Source organism: Chrysochloris asiatica, unplaced genomic scaffold (assembly GCF_000296735.1).
Source record: "Chrysochloris asiatica unplaced genomic scaffold, ChrAsi1.0 scaffold00228, whole genome shotgun sequence".
NCBI classification, from domain to species: Eukaryota; Metazoa; Chordata; class Mammalia; order Afrosoricida; family Chrysochloridae; genus Chrysochloris; species Chrysochloris asiatica.
The window spans coordinates 180,707-195,083 of NW_006408746.1; the positions used below are offsets into that span (position 1 = coordinate 180,707).

The 14,377-nt window shown below is 36.2% G+C and overlaps 1 pseudogene; it reads right to left on the minus strand.

The window, feature by feature from the left end:
- Positions 1 to 11,847: 11,847 nt before the first annotated feature.
- LOC102842681 lies at positions 11,848 to 13,191 on the minus strand (annotated as a pseudogene).
- Positions 13,192 to 14,377: the final 1,186 nt, after the last annotated feature.

The following is a 14,377-nucleotide window of genomic DNA, read 5'->3' on the forward strand; positions in this document are numbered from 1 at the left end:
GGAAATAAAAGTCAGTCCCTCAGGGAAAATAAAAATCTTCACAACTGGATTAATAAGCAACATCTTCATAAATGGAGAAAATATTGAAGTTGCCAAGGATTTCATTTTACTTGGATCCATAATCAATGTCCATAAAAGTAACAGTCAAGAAATCAAATAACATATCACAATGGGTAAATCTCTTGCAAAAGACTTCCTTAAAGTGTTAAAAAGAATAAAGTTATGAGGCAGCTTAAATAGCTCTGGAATAAATTGGAAATATTGCACCAGTGAACTAGTTTTTCTACATGTGACTCCACATAACTGGCCAAATAGAAATTGGCACCTCTTCTAATTCAATAGCCTGGTACTTAGTAGAGCTTGATTGATTGTGAAAGTTTTCTGTTGTACCTTTTGTGGAAATAAAAACCAGTCCTTGCCAGTACCAATCAATTTCTTTTGAATTCCGTCCCCAAATAAACATTTAGGTTGCATTGTGGATTTAAATATGGTAACTTCAACTCTGAGACCTCCTGGTTTCTTGAAGTAAGCAGTAGTAAACATTTACCTTTGCTGTCTTTCTCTTTATCTTATCCTGGAATAGAATCTTCCCTCTCCTACCCTAGATAGTCTAGCTTTATACCTTAATCTGGAGTTCTGGTGTGGCACTGTGGGTTAATTCACAAGACTCAAAAAACATTTGAGTGGCAAGGTAGGTGGTTCAAACTCACCAGCTGCTCCTCGGAGATGTTATAGAGGCTTGTTATGGGTCAGAACTGACTCAACGGCACATAACTAGAATATGCCTTAATCTAAATTTAACTGGGATGCCAAAAAGCGTGTGTCAGAATGGTGTCATGTCTCCCTGAAACACTTGAAACATGAATTTAATAGTACCATTCATTTAATGTATATCTAATCCCAGATCAATTTTAAGATTGTGCTTCTTTCAAATCACAAATTTTAAATCAATCAGGCATTCCTGGCCAAGAAGTAATTCTACCATTTTTAGAGATTTTGCATATTTCTGATCAGATCAATTGCATGTTGATTCAGTATTTACTTGGTATTATAAGGAAGTGCCCAATACTTAAGTCCTTTGTTGATAATTTTCTAATGCTTCACAATATCCTCTATCTATCTCTCCTATTAAGTCTTCAGCAACTTGAAACTTGATTAGAGCTTTAGTACCAGGACCTAGTACTCTGTCTGTTGCATGGTTTGCACTTAGTTGAAGTTTGTTAAATATCAAAGTTCTATCATGATTAAAAAACAAAAAAACCTGGAGATAAAGATTACAGATATTTTTAAAGAGTTAGTGAAGTCAGAAATGGTTTTAACTTAAATCCTTTAATGTGTAGGACTAGCACCATAACTGTGAATAACTGGCCTTTCTGTTAAGGATAGGATTTCAATATTGATTCAGTTTCACATTTGAAAGTAAGTTGACAGAGTAACAGTCTACATTATAAGAAAATGTTATAGTATATTGCTTAAATATTTGCATTCGAATATTCTATCAAGAAGTATTAAATGATCATGAGGCCAGAAAAAATGTCACTATTTGTCTATTTACTGTATTGAATTTAAAAAAGGGAGCAGGAGTACTTTTGACATATTTGTGATATGTGCATGGGAATGATTTATTTAAATGTAAGATTATTCTTAATGTCTAGAGAGATGCTCTTCAGGATAAGGCTATGTCTTAATATCTTTCAATGATGCCAAATGTGTATGCGTTTGTCTGTATTCTGTGTGTGTGTATTTATATGTGTTGATGTTGTAGTTGTTGTTGTTAAGTGCTATTGAGTCAATTCTGACTCATAGCGATTCTGTATGGTGTTTCTGAGGAGAGGCTGGTGAATTTGAACCACTGACCTTGAACTTCAAACTGCAGTTGGTGCTGTCAAGTCAATTCTGACTCATAATCAGAGCAAAACACAACCCAGTCTTGCTCCCCACTCTCAATCATTGCTATGTTTGAACCCACAATTAAAGTGCCAATTCATTTCACTGAGGGTCTTTTTCTTTTTAGTTAATCCTCTACTTTATCAAGCATGAAGCCTTTATGCAGGGACTAGTCCCTCCTGATAACTTAACCAAAATCTCACCACTCTAGCTTCTAAGGAGCCTTCTGGCTATGCTTCTACCAGAAAGATACGTTGCTACTTTGGGCAGAGCATGGTATGCTTAATATACTTCACCAACACCACAATTCAAAGGCTTCAATTCTTCTTTGCTCATCCTTATTCATTGTTCAGCTTTTGCATGGTTGAAAATACCATGGCTTGAGATATTAAATAACATTAAAGGATTTAAGTTAAAACCATTTCTGACTTCACTAACTCTTTAAAAATATCTGTAATCTTTGTCTCTAGTTTTTGTTTTTTTTTTAATCACCATAGGATTTTGATAGTCAACAAACTTCAACTAAGTGCAAACCATGCAACAAGCAGAGTACTAGGTCCTGGTACTAAAGCTCTAATCAAGTTTCAAGTTGCTGAAGACTTAATAGGAGAGATAGATAGAGGATATTGTGAAGCATTAGAAAATTATCAACAAAGGACTTAAGTATTGGGCACTTCCTTATAATACCAAGTAAATACTGAATCAACATGCAATTGATCTGATCAGAAATATGCAAAATCTCTAAAAATGGTAGAATTACTTCTTGGCCAGGAATGCCTGATTGATTTAAAATTTGTGATTTGAAAGAAGCACAATCTTAAAATTGATCTGGGATTAGATATACATTAAATGAATGGTACTATTAAATTAATGTTTCAAGAGTTTCAGGGAGACATGACACCATCCTGACACACGCTTTTTGGCATCCCAGTTAAATTTAGATTAAGGTATATTCTAGTTATGTGCCGTTGAGTCAGTTCTGACCCATAACAAGCCTCTATAACATCTCCGAGGAGCAGCTGGTGAGTTTGAACCACCTACCTTGCCACTCAAATGTTTTTTGAGTCTTGTGAATTAACCCACAGTGCCACACCAGAACTCCAGATTAAGGTATAAAGCTAGACTATCTAGGGTAGGAGAGGGAAGATTCTATTCCAGGATAAGATAAAGAGAAAGACAGCAAAGGTAAATGTTTACTACTGCTTACTTCAAGAAACCAGGAGGTCTCAGAGTTGAAGTTACCATATTTAAATCCACAATGCAACCTAAATGTTTATTTGGGGACAGAATTCAAAAGAAATTGATTGGTACTGGCAAGGACTGGTTTTTATTTCCACAAAAGGTACAACAGAAAACTTTCACAATCAATCAAGCTCTACTAAGTACCAGGCTATTGAATTAGAAGAGGTGCCAATTTCTATTTGGCTAGTTATGTGGAGTCACATGTAGAAAAACTAGTTCACTGGTACAATATTTCCAATTTATTCCAGAGCTATTTAAGCTGCCTCATAACTTGACACTTTAGCCAGATGTCTGACTAATCTGTCCCTGGTTCAGCACTGCCTACAGGGAGAAAAACTGAATTAGGAAGGCAGTCGCAAATACCTAATTTGTTTGCTAGCTAAATTTCTCATGTTAAATTAATAACCAGACACTCAGACTTTTCCATCATTTTTATGCATTGTTCAGATAACATTCCCATATCTGTCCACTCTGGAACACTGATAAGACACAATATGTTACCCCCAAAAAAGCCACTGGGCAATTCTATGGTAGTGGTGGTGGTTAAGTGCCATTAAGTCAATTTCAACTCATAGCCATGTGACAAAGTAGAACTCTCCCATAGGATTTTCTGGACTGTAATCTTTACAAATGCAAACAGTCAAATGGATCCATAAAACAACCTGGTGAGTACCTAAGTTGAACAACATGACCCCTTCTACTGTAACCACAGCTTATTGGACTAAAGATTGGTACCCAAATCGTAACATGCTACATAGTGCCTTAGCACAAAAGCTAAGTGATAAAATATCATGTCTGGTAGACAGTTTCTGTTAGGAAATTCCAAGATTAAAGCCTCAAAAGCAGTCTAGAGAGACAGGGTAGATAAAATTGGAGAAATGCAAAAAGAATGCAGCAGACAGAATTCATTAGACAATAGAAACAATTGTTAGGCCCCCTAGTGGCCTAATTCATTAGGAAATCCCAAAAAGATCATCAGGACTCGAGTTCGATGCAAAAGCAAGAGGTTTATTTACCAACGCGCTGGGGTCCACCTTCACAGACTCCTAAAACCAGGAGACAAAGGTGACATTTGCCAACGCGCTGCGGTCCACCCTCACATAGACTCTTGAAAACAGGAGTTGAGGGAGACCCCAACTCACTATACACACAAGTTTTCATAGGGTTTCAGGGGGTATAATTGAACAGTACCATAAATACAGTTTTTGATTGGTTAACAATTGGCAAAGTATGAGATGTTACAGTTTAATTGGTCTTGGCATGAAGCAACCTTTTTAATCTATAAGCATATGGGTTTTGCCAATTGCAAGTGTTTAGTGTTTAGGATATTCTCATTTGTCTGGGTCAGTCTGACCATTATGAGTTTCTCAAGGATTATTTTAATATTGAGGGTTAACTGATTGACCTTGTCTCTGGAGGGAACTAAAAACTGAGGCCTAGTCTATTTAAAATGCTTCTTGAAGCCTGACTAAAGTTTGGTCAAGTAGCTAGGCAAAATCAGTTAGGGTCTTACACAATAAGGCAGCAGAAGTCATCATAAGTAGAATCAGTAGGGTATAAGAAGAGTAGAGAAACGTTCCTGAGTAAATTATGGCAGAGACAAATGTAGTGGATGTACCATAATATTATAGAAGAAGACTACAGCTGCTGCTGTAGTTTGCATAATTTCCTATCTCACCTTGGATGCTCTCTGAGGTTGTGGATTCAATCCCTGGACTCTTTTACTTTTATATCTATCCTTCCCAGAAAACCCACTAAGAAAGTAGGTATTTTATCCTGACAACGTAAAAGAGCAGAGCATAATTGTTTCCAAAACATTAAAATATAAACAAACCTCATCACAAATTAATTTTTGATTTTCACAATACTGTTTTAAAAAAAAGAGGATGAAAATGATAAAGCAGTTTTATATGCTAAAATTATATCAAAATGAGAAGCCCCTTTTTGAACAAAGGTTTTAAAACATTTTTCAACAAAAACAATGCAATCTTAAATGCATGACAAAATAAATAAAAAAGTTCAGAACTGAATGAATATCTCTCATAAACTGAAAATCATTACTTGTCATATAGTGTGAAAACAAAGCAAAATAATCCAATTGATGTATTTTCTAATTCATGAGATAGATAACACATGATTTTATTTTTTCACTATTGACTTAATACGTTTATATTTTTCCTGATGTAAAGTAATCTGATCCAAGTATTATCATTTAGCTCAATTTATTCCAGTCCTTACACAAATTTTTTGTGTTTTCATTTCTGTCAACAACTGAATCCCTTATCTTTCAAATTCATTTTGCCAGAAATATTAAACAAAACCTTAATCTGTCATTAGTCCTACACTAACCATTGTTCTCAACTAAAAAACACAGAAAAAGATGCCCTTGCAATTAAAACAATGGTTTGCTGCTGTGGTTGTTTTAACAAGCTTGTCCACAAGTTGAGTAAATAGGACAAATGTATATAAATTTAACCAAAAAATTGAAGACATTATACTATCCCCAGGAACGTAAACTGTACAAGAGAAACTGCTTTTTTTAAAAAAACTGGAGAAGCACTGTGACAATATAGGCATTTATACGGACATAAAAAAAATTGATGTGCAGAGAAACAAACTGTTAACTCCAGTTTAACTGGAAAATATTTTTTGATGAATCTAAGTTTTGTGTTCACCACTGGACCAATAAACAGCATTCTTAACAATGGAGAAGAGATTGAAGTTGTCAAGGACTTCATTCTTCTTGGATCAACTATCAACACTTGCGGAAGCAGCAGTCAAGAGATCAGACAACGTATTGCATTGGGCAAATCTGCTGCACAGGAACTTTTTAAAGTATTGAAGAGCAGAGATGTCAGCTTGAGGACTAAGGTGCGCCTGACCCAGGCCATTGTGTTTTCAATAACCTCATATGGATGCGAAAGCTAGACAGTGAATAAGAATAAGATCATAGAAGAATTGATGCCTTTGAGTTGTGGTGTTGGAGGAAAATACTGAAAGTGCCATGGACTGCCAAAAGAACCAATAGATCTGTTTTGGAAGAAGTGCAACCAGAGTGCTCCTTGGAGGCCAAGATGGCTAGGCTTCATCTCTCCTACTTTGGACACATTGTCCAGAGAGAACAGTCGCTGGAGAAAGATGTCATGCTGGATAGGGTGGAGGGTCAGAGAAAAAGAGGAAGACCCCCAACGAGATGGATCAGCCAGGTGGCATCATTGATGGCGTCAAGTGTGACAGCGGTAGTGAGGTTGGCCCAGGATCGGACATTGTTTCGTTCTGCTGTGCATGGGGTCACTATGAGTCGGTTCCGACTCAATGGCACCTGACAACAACAACAAGTTTTGTGTTGGAGTTTGTCTGAAAGGTGGGATTAGAATGGCAGATAAGAGGGTTGTAGTATTGTTGTTAGGTGCTGTCAAGTTGTTTCCTACTCATAGCTACCCAGCACACTGCCTAATCCTATGCCTTCTTCACAATTATTGTTACGTTTAATCCCATCAATGCTACCACTGAGTCAAGCTATCTCATTGAAGGTCTTCCTCTTTTCTGTTGACCCTCAACTTTAGCAAGCATAATGTCCTTCCTTCTCTAGGGACTGGTCCCTCCTGATAACATAGACAAAAAAAAAAAAGAAAGAAAGAAAGAAAGTCTCACCAACCTCACTTCTCAGGAGTACACTGGCTGTACTTGTTTCTTAACTTTTTGTTGTGAATTAGATGAAGGTTTACAGACAAAATCATCAATTCTACAATCAGCAAAAGGAGGTCTGGTAGCATGGTGGATACGAGTCAGGCTGCTAACAGGTAGGCAGTTCAAAACTACAAACCATTCTATGGGAGAAGATAAGGCTTTTAGCTCCCATAAAGATTTACAGCTTCAGAAACCCTATGCAGGGCCACTATGAGTCGGAACTGACTCTACAGCTCATCATCACCATATTCAGCAAACTATACACTTTGTTTCATCTCAATAATTACAATCCCTTCCCTGCAACAACATTTATCCTAATTCTTACGTATGGCTCCCCATTTACACCCTATATTTCACAAATGAACAAGGCAAAAATATTTGATGTACACTTACATACCAAAAATATATATGTATTCATTTTAAATATCCAAAGGACACATCCTGCAAGTGAATCTTCTACATGTAGATACAGTCACCATCTCTACTGTTGCCACTTTTCTAGGTAGGGATCTCACACTCTACTCATGCTCTTCCTTCTTGATGGTACTGGGATGTCTGTTTCTGAAATGAAAGATTATCTACTCTTTCCTTTTTAATTAAACATCTTCTAAAATCACAGTTGTGACTATTGCAAGTAATCCTGCTAACAATTATTCACAGTTGAGTCATAAAATCCCATCTCCTTTCACTAGATTTATCTGGGACAGATGATTTTACCTTACTTCCTTCATTCTGCAACTAAGCACACTCATGAAAACTTTTAAACCAGACACTCCATGCCTTTGTTGTTGTTGTTAAGTACCATAGAGTCAGTCCCAACTCATAGTGACCCTGCACAGGGTTTCCAAGGCTGTAAATCTTTACGAGAGCAGAAAGCCTCATCTTTCTCCTGTGGACCTGCTGGTAGTTTTGAACTGCTGATCTTGAGGTTAACAATCTGATTTGTAACCGCTATGCTACCAGAGCTCCTTTGTAGCTCCCCATGTTTTATAATAAATGTCTAAATTGCTTGTCCCTTTCAACCCAGTACACTGAAGAAATAAGATTTTTCCTTGAAATGAAGAATCCTTTTATTTCAGTTGGAATTTTGAGTCACTGCATTTATAAGTAAAAGTCTAGTTAGTCAAATTGTAGCAATTTTCATTTGATCTTAGTATCAAACATCTGCCTCTTCCTCAGTTTGAGTTCTGGTCAACTAGCTATCCAAGCAAGGTCAAATGGGTACTAGCAGCAAGTTTGAGAGTTCATGCACACCTCTCTGCACTTCAGACCAGCTGGCCACTTCACTTTAAGCCCTAGTCTTCAGAGGCTAGATCAGAGTCCATGGGCTCAAAAGTTCACACAGCTTCCTAAATTTCAGACCAGCCAGCCCTTCCTCTTCTCTCTATCATCTCAGGGTCAACGGGTGTCAATGAACATGACCAAACATAACCCATGTCTTCATTGCTGCATTTCCTCCACTTCCATTCACAAGTAGACCCAGGTGGTCACCAGCAAGCATACTATACTGCTCATGGGTTCCCTTTGAGTTTCCAGCCTCGAAAGGCATTTCCTGATGGAATGGCTTTTCTTTCCTTTATGCCTCCAAAGCAAACTGCTTTCTTGATATTCAAACAACCAAACTGTCTGTTTTTTATTGTGTTTTTTTTTTTTTTTTTTCCTGCAGGTATTTCTTTCAATAATAATCTTCTGTTTTTTTTCAGAAGTTTTGGATTTGTCTGCATGTCTTTTGATGTGGGAATGTCCTAACTCAGAAGGTTCTGAGTGGGGCATATAATTACACCTAAGCCCTCTCTTAATAAGAAGCCAATTTACCTAGGCAAATTCTAATTCCCCTTTTAGCAAATCCAAACATTTATAGGCTGAAAGCAGACTTACAAGCTTTCTGTCATCACAATTCCCAATATCCATTTCTATCACACGTAGATGTCTATTTTACAACAGCAGGCAGGCAAAGCCAATATCTACAAGATAATCAAACACATAAATAATTTTGTCATCCTTTACCCATTCAGCCTGTGTCTCAATTCATGTATCTACTCACAGAACACCGTAGTTCCAAGGTTGTGTATAAATCACTATTTACCTCTATTCCATTTAGCACAAGCATACCTCCCTATGTTTTCCTCTATCTGTATTGTTCATCTGCAGCTCTCCCTCTTCTTGTGTATTGCCCTATCAGTCCTTGTATATTGGCCTCCCTGTCACCCAACCTAACATGTGTCTATCCTTTAGCCAGTAAAATTACTCCCCGCTCTCTCCTACCCTTAGTAACCATCAAAGAATATTTCTTTTAGTATGGAAAACTTTTGTAAGCTTTTACAATAATAGTCTCAAACAATAGTTATCTTTTTGTTATTAACTAATTTCACTCAGCATATTGTCCTAGAGCTTCATCCACGTTATTAGTTGTTTTGCAGATTCATGATTATTTTCACTATTGCTTAGTGTTCCATTTTGTGTATATACCAAAGTTTGCTTATCCATATTTTTATTGATGACACTTAGGCTGTCTCCAACTTTTTGCTATTTTAAACAGTGTTTCAATGAACATTGATGTGTTTTTATCATGAATATTATATCATGGCCTGGTTCATATTTCTTATGGATATATACCTAGTAAAGGGATTGCTGGGTAATAAAGTATTTCTAATTCCAATTTTCTAAGGAAGTGCCATACTGTTTTCCAGAGTGGTTGAACCATTTTGCAACCCAACCAGCAATATAGGAGGGTCCCAGTCTCCTCACACCCTCTCCAGCATTTGTTGTTTTCTGATTGTTTGAACTTTACTGCTAATGTTCATGTGAGATTATCTCATTGCTGTTTTGATAGGATAAGTACTTGACCTCAAGGTCAGTTTAAACTACAAAATTAGTGGTTCAAACTCACAAACCTCTTCTCAGAAATCCTATACAGGGTCACTATTAGTTGGAACTGACTTGACAGTTCTTAACAACAACAAAAACAATGGCTAATGACCATGAAAATTTCTTCATGTATTTGTTGGCTGCCTGGATGTCTTCCTCTGTGAAGAGTCTGTTCATGTCCTGTTATTTTTGGGTTCTTGGTGTTTTTCTTGTATAGATACTGTAGTTTTCTATCAATTAAAGATATTCCTTGACTGATATGTCATTGCAAATATGTTTCCCATTTGGCATGCTCCCATTTTACTCTTTTGGAGAAATCTTTTGATGCACATAAGTTTCTAATTTCTAATAGGTACCAGTCATCTATTACGTCTAATGTTTGTACATATCTTGTAATGTATGACAGTGTGTGTATTCCATTTATTAGAGTCCCTAAGTCTGTTCCTAATTTTTTATTAATGTTCTTTATAGTTCTAGGTTTTACTCTTATGTCCTAATCTCTGTTGAGTTTGTTTTACATATTATGTGAAATATGGGTTTTGTTTCATTATTCTGCAAATTGATTTCCAGTTTTGGCAGCACCATTTGTTGAAAAGGCTATCTCTTTCCCACTTAATGTGTTTTGATCCTTTGTTAAAGATCAGTTGATTATATCTAGATGGATTTACTTCTGGGTTCTCAATTCTGTTCCATTGATCTATGTATCTTTCATTGTACATGTACCTGGCTGTTTTGACCACTGTGACTGGGTAGTAATTTTTGAAATCAAGGAGTAAAGGAGTGAGAGGCCTCTTACTTTGTTCTTCTTAAGGAATTCTTTGTTTATCCAAGGGCTCTTTCCTCTCCATGTAAAGTTCATGATAATTTTTCCATCTCTTTAAAAGAATAGTGCTGGTATTTGGATTGGGATTGTGTTATATCTTTGGGTATATTGACATTTCTTTGGGTATATTGTTATTTCTTTGGGTATATTGACATTTTCATAATGTTAAGTTTTCCTATCCATGAGTATGGTATATTCTTCCATTTTTGTAGGTCTCTTTTGGTTTCTTGTATTTTGTAGTTTTCTTTGTATAGGTCTTTTGTTTCTCTAGTTAGATTTATTCCAAAGTATTTATTGTTTTAAGTGGCTATTACAAACGGTATTGTTTTCCTAATTTCCCTTTTTCCTATTTTTAAATGGAAGATTTATTTAACATGTTTCACTTAGTATAATACAGTAAATGGAAATCAAAATACAAGAAAAGCTATATATCAAAGCCTCAGAATTTCATACAAACAGCATGACCAAATTTCTAAAATAATGGTATTGCATCTCGATATTGTCCAAGATCTTAAAAAAGAAAAAAAGTAAAAGAGTACATTCACATGCCTCACAGAATATTAAACCAAAAAGTTAGAATTAACAAACATGCCATGTGTTTTCACTTTGAATTGTATACACAGCTCCTATATTTGAAATCTATAAAAAAGCATGTTTCTCAACAGACATCCAAAGTTTTCAATGTATTGTGGTATAAGAGCAACATTTAACATAAGTGAAACTGCTTTAATCTAACTATTCTTACTGCTGAGATACACTTCTACAGCATAGCTAACTTTAGGAAAGTTGGAAATTGTTTTAGCAATTGTGGTCAAACTGAATTTTGTTGTTACATCCTGCATGACTGTTTCTTGTTCAAAATTATTGAGCTTGAAGTTTTAAAACAATCCTCACTTTCACTTACAGTAACGGCAAGGTTGTTGGCTCAAATTCACCAGCCACGCCTTAGAAACCCTACACAGGGTCACTATAGATAAGAACCAATTCGACAGCATGTAACAACAGTAACAACAATGCAAAACTGTTAAACTTATTTTTTATTTTTCACTTTATTTTCTAAAATAAAAAAGGGAAGATTAAAGAAATAAGGAAAGAAAGAAAGAAAGAAGGAAAGAAAGAGAGAGAGAGAGAAAGAAAGAAAGAAAGAAAGAAAGAAAGAAAGAAAGAAAGAAAGAAAGAAAGAAAGAAAGACGTTGACGATGATTCATCAGAAACAATTATATTCCCCATTTACCAACCATACTAGATATGCTAAACGTCCCTTCTCCCATTCTAGTCAACTGCCATAAATGTACAGCTTTTATTTCTGTAATAGCTTTATCGAGCTCCTTCTCTACCTAAGTGAGATTGGACTGACAGCCACTGGAGTTTCCCCACAAAACTTGGTCATAGCCACTCATACTGCTCTGACCATTATAACCACCTCCACAACCACCACTCACCTGCTGGTTAGCAGGACCTCCATAACAAGACTGGTTGGATAAGCCCATATCTCCCATCATTTGGCTCCCATAAGTATCACCACTTGTCCCTGTTTTATAATTCAAAAATAGTTCTACATATCTGTGATCAACAGCCCCACCTGCTTGTTCTTACAATAGAATACAAGAGGAGCTCCACATATCTGTGTTGCATACAAGCTTTGTCTTTTGAATAGCTGCCACAGCATCTTCATGAATAGCACATTCAACATCTGCCTCACCAGTAACTGCCATTGGGTCCATTTTCAATGTGTACTCTCATAGGGCTAAGAGTTAAAAAAAAAAAAAAAGTAAACGTCATTCTCAATGGCTCTGTGAGGTAATCCCATACACATACACAGTGCTCTGTGGTGCTTTGGAAACTAGACCAACCATCTCAATGTCTATAATCAGACATTCATGAAAAACAGTAATTGAAATCTTTTCCAAATCTATCAGACCCATAGCCATACCTATCGTTCTAATCACCACATTCATCATACCCACCATATCCTCCTCCATAGGTATCTCACCTCATCCTTTCAAACCCAGCTCCTTCCCAATGCTATTATACCTCTGCCAGTCCCAACACTATCATAGGGATATGGTCACTGCATAACCATGAGCTGTCAAGGAGAATCATAGTGTGCTCAGACTTCATCTTGGCTACTCAAAGATTTCAATGTACCTGTACCCTATTCTTTCCTTGTGTTTCCGTAATGTCTTCTCAGCTATCTCCTGTGAAGCAAACTGCACAAAGGCCTCCCCTGTGCTCTGCCCCTGAAAGTCTACCAGTAGTGCCACTCCATTTGACACAATTTCCAACCCTTAAAAGAAGTTAACAATTTCTTCCTTGCTACATTCAAATGGGAGTCCTCTAAGCTGGATGAAGCTATTTTTGGCACTATCAGGGCTATTCAGACTTGCGTTTCAACACTCAATTCATTTTAACAGTGCTGGACTTGAACACATCCATGTATCTGTATCACATTGTTTCTACGTCCTTCTTTAAGCCAATTTCACTTCATCTTCAGATTCAAGTTTGACAAATGCTTCACCATTCGGACTGCCTTCTCTAGTGTAGATAAACCAAATACCTGATGTGCCATTTTGGATTTTTCAATCAGAGAAGAAGCATATCACTTCATTAGCTGAGCAGGACCAAGGTAGACCCCTGACCTTCATCACAAACCCCTCTCCGATTTCTGTGCTCAGCATCATGATAACTGTTGGTATGACTCTAAAATATCAGGGTTTTTTTTTTTTTTTTTTTTCCTTCTTCCCTCAAACAGCTATAGCAAAGTAGTAGATGATGACCAGAACTACTTATGCTCACATAACCCCTTAAGTTCCTTTCCAGAGCTGTCTTCATTAGTATACAAGAATATGACTGTTCTTTATATATTGTTTTATACCCTGCCACTTTACTGGATGGATCCTTCATTGAGTTCCAACAATTTCCTTGCTGAGTCTTTGGGATTTTCTGTTTAAAATCTACAAATAGAGAGAGTTTTAATTTTTTTTTTTTCTTGCCTATTTGCTTCAATTTCTTTGTCTTGTCTTGGAGCTATGACTAAGACTTCCAACAAAATATTGAACAGGAGTGGTGGTCAAGGGCATCCTTGTCTAGTTCCTGTTTGTAAACAGAATGCTTTCAATGTCTCTTCATTGAGAGTAATTCTGACTGTTGGATTTGTATATAGGCTCTTAATTATGTTGAGAAATTTCCCTTCAATTCCTACTTTGTTGAGCGTTTTTAATCAAGAATAGATATTGGATTTTGTCAAAGGTCTTTTCTGCATCAATTGATTTAATCATGTGGTTCTTTTCCCTTTTTATTTATATGGTGGATTACATTGATTGTTTTTTTAATATTGAATCATCCTTGCATCCCTGGAATGAATCCCACTTGGTCATAATTTATAATTTTTTTTGATATGTTGTTGAATTCTATTGGCGAGAATTTTTGCATCTGTGTTCATGAGGATATTGATCTATAATATTCTTTTTTTGTGATGTCTTTATTTGGTTATGATATGAGGGTTATGCTTACTTCATAAATTGTGTTAGGAAGTTTTCTATCCTTTTTTATATTCTGTAATAGTTTGAGTAAAATTGTTGTCACCCACTCTCTGAATGTGTGGTAAAATTCACCAGTAAAGACATCTGAGCCTTGAATTTTTTTGGTTAGGAGTCTTTTGATAACCTGATCAATTTCTACTTTTGTTATAGGTCTGTTGAAGTTTCCTACTTCACTCTGTGTTAGTTTTGGTAAGTAGTGTTTTCATGAAAATGTATCCATTTTCTCAATATTTTCAAATTTGTTGGAGTACAACTTTTTATAGTACTCTGCTATTATCCTTTTAATTTCCATTGATTATGTTATGACATCACCCATATGGTTCTT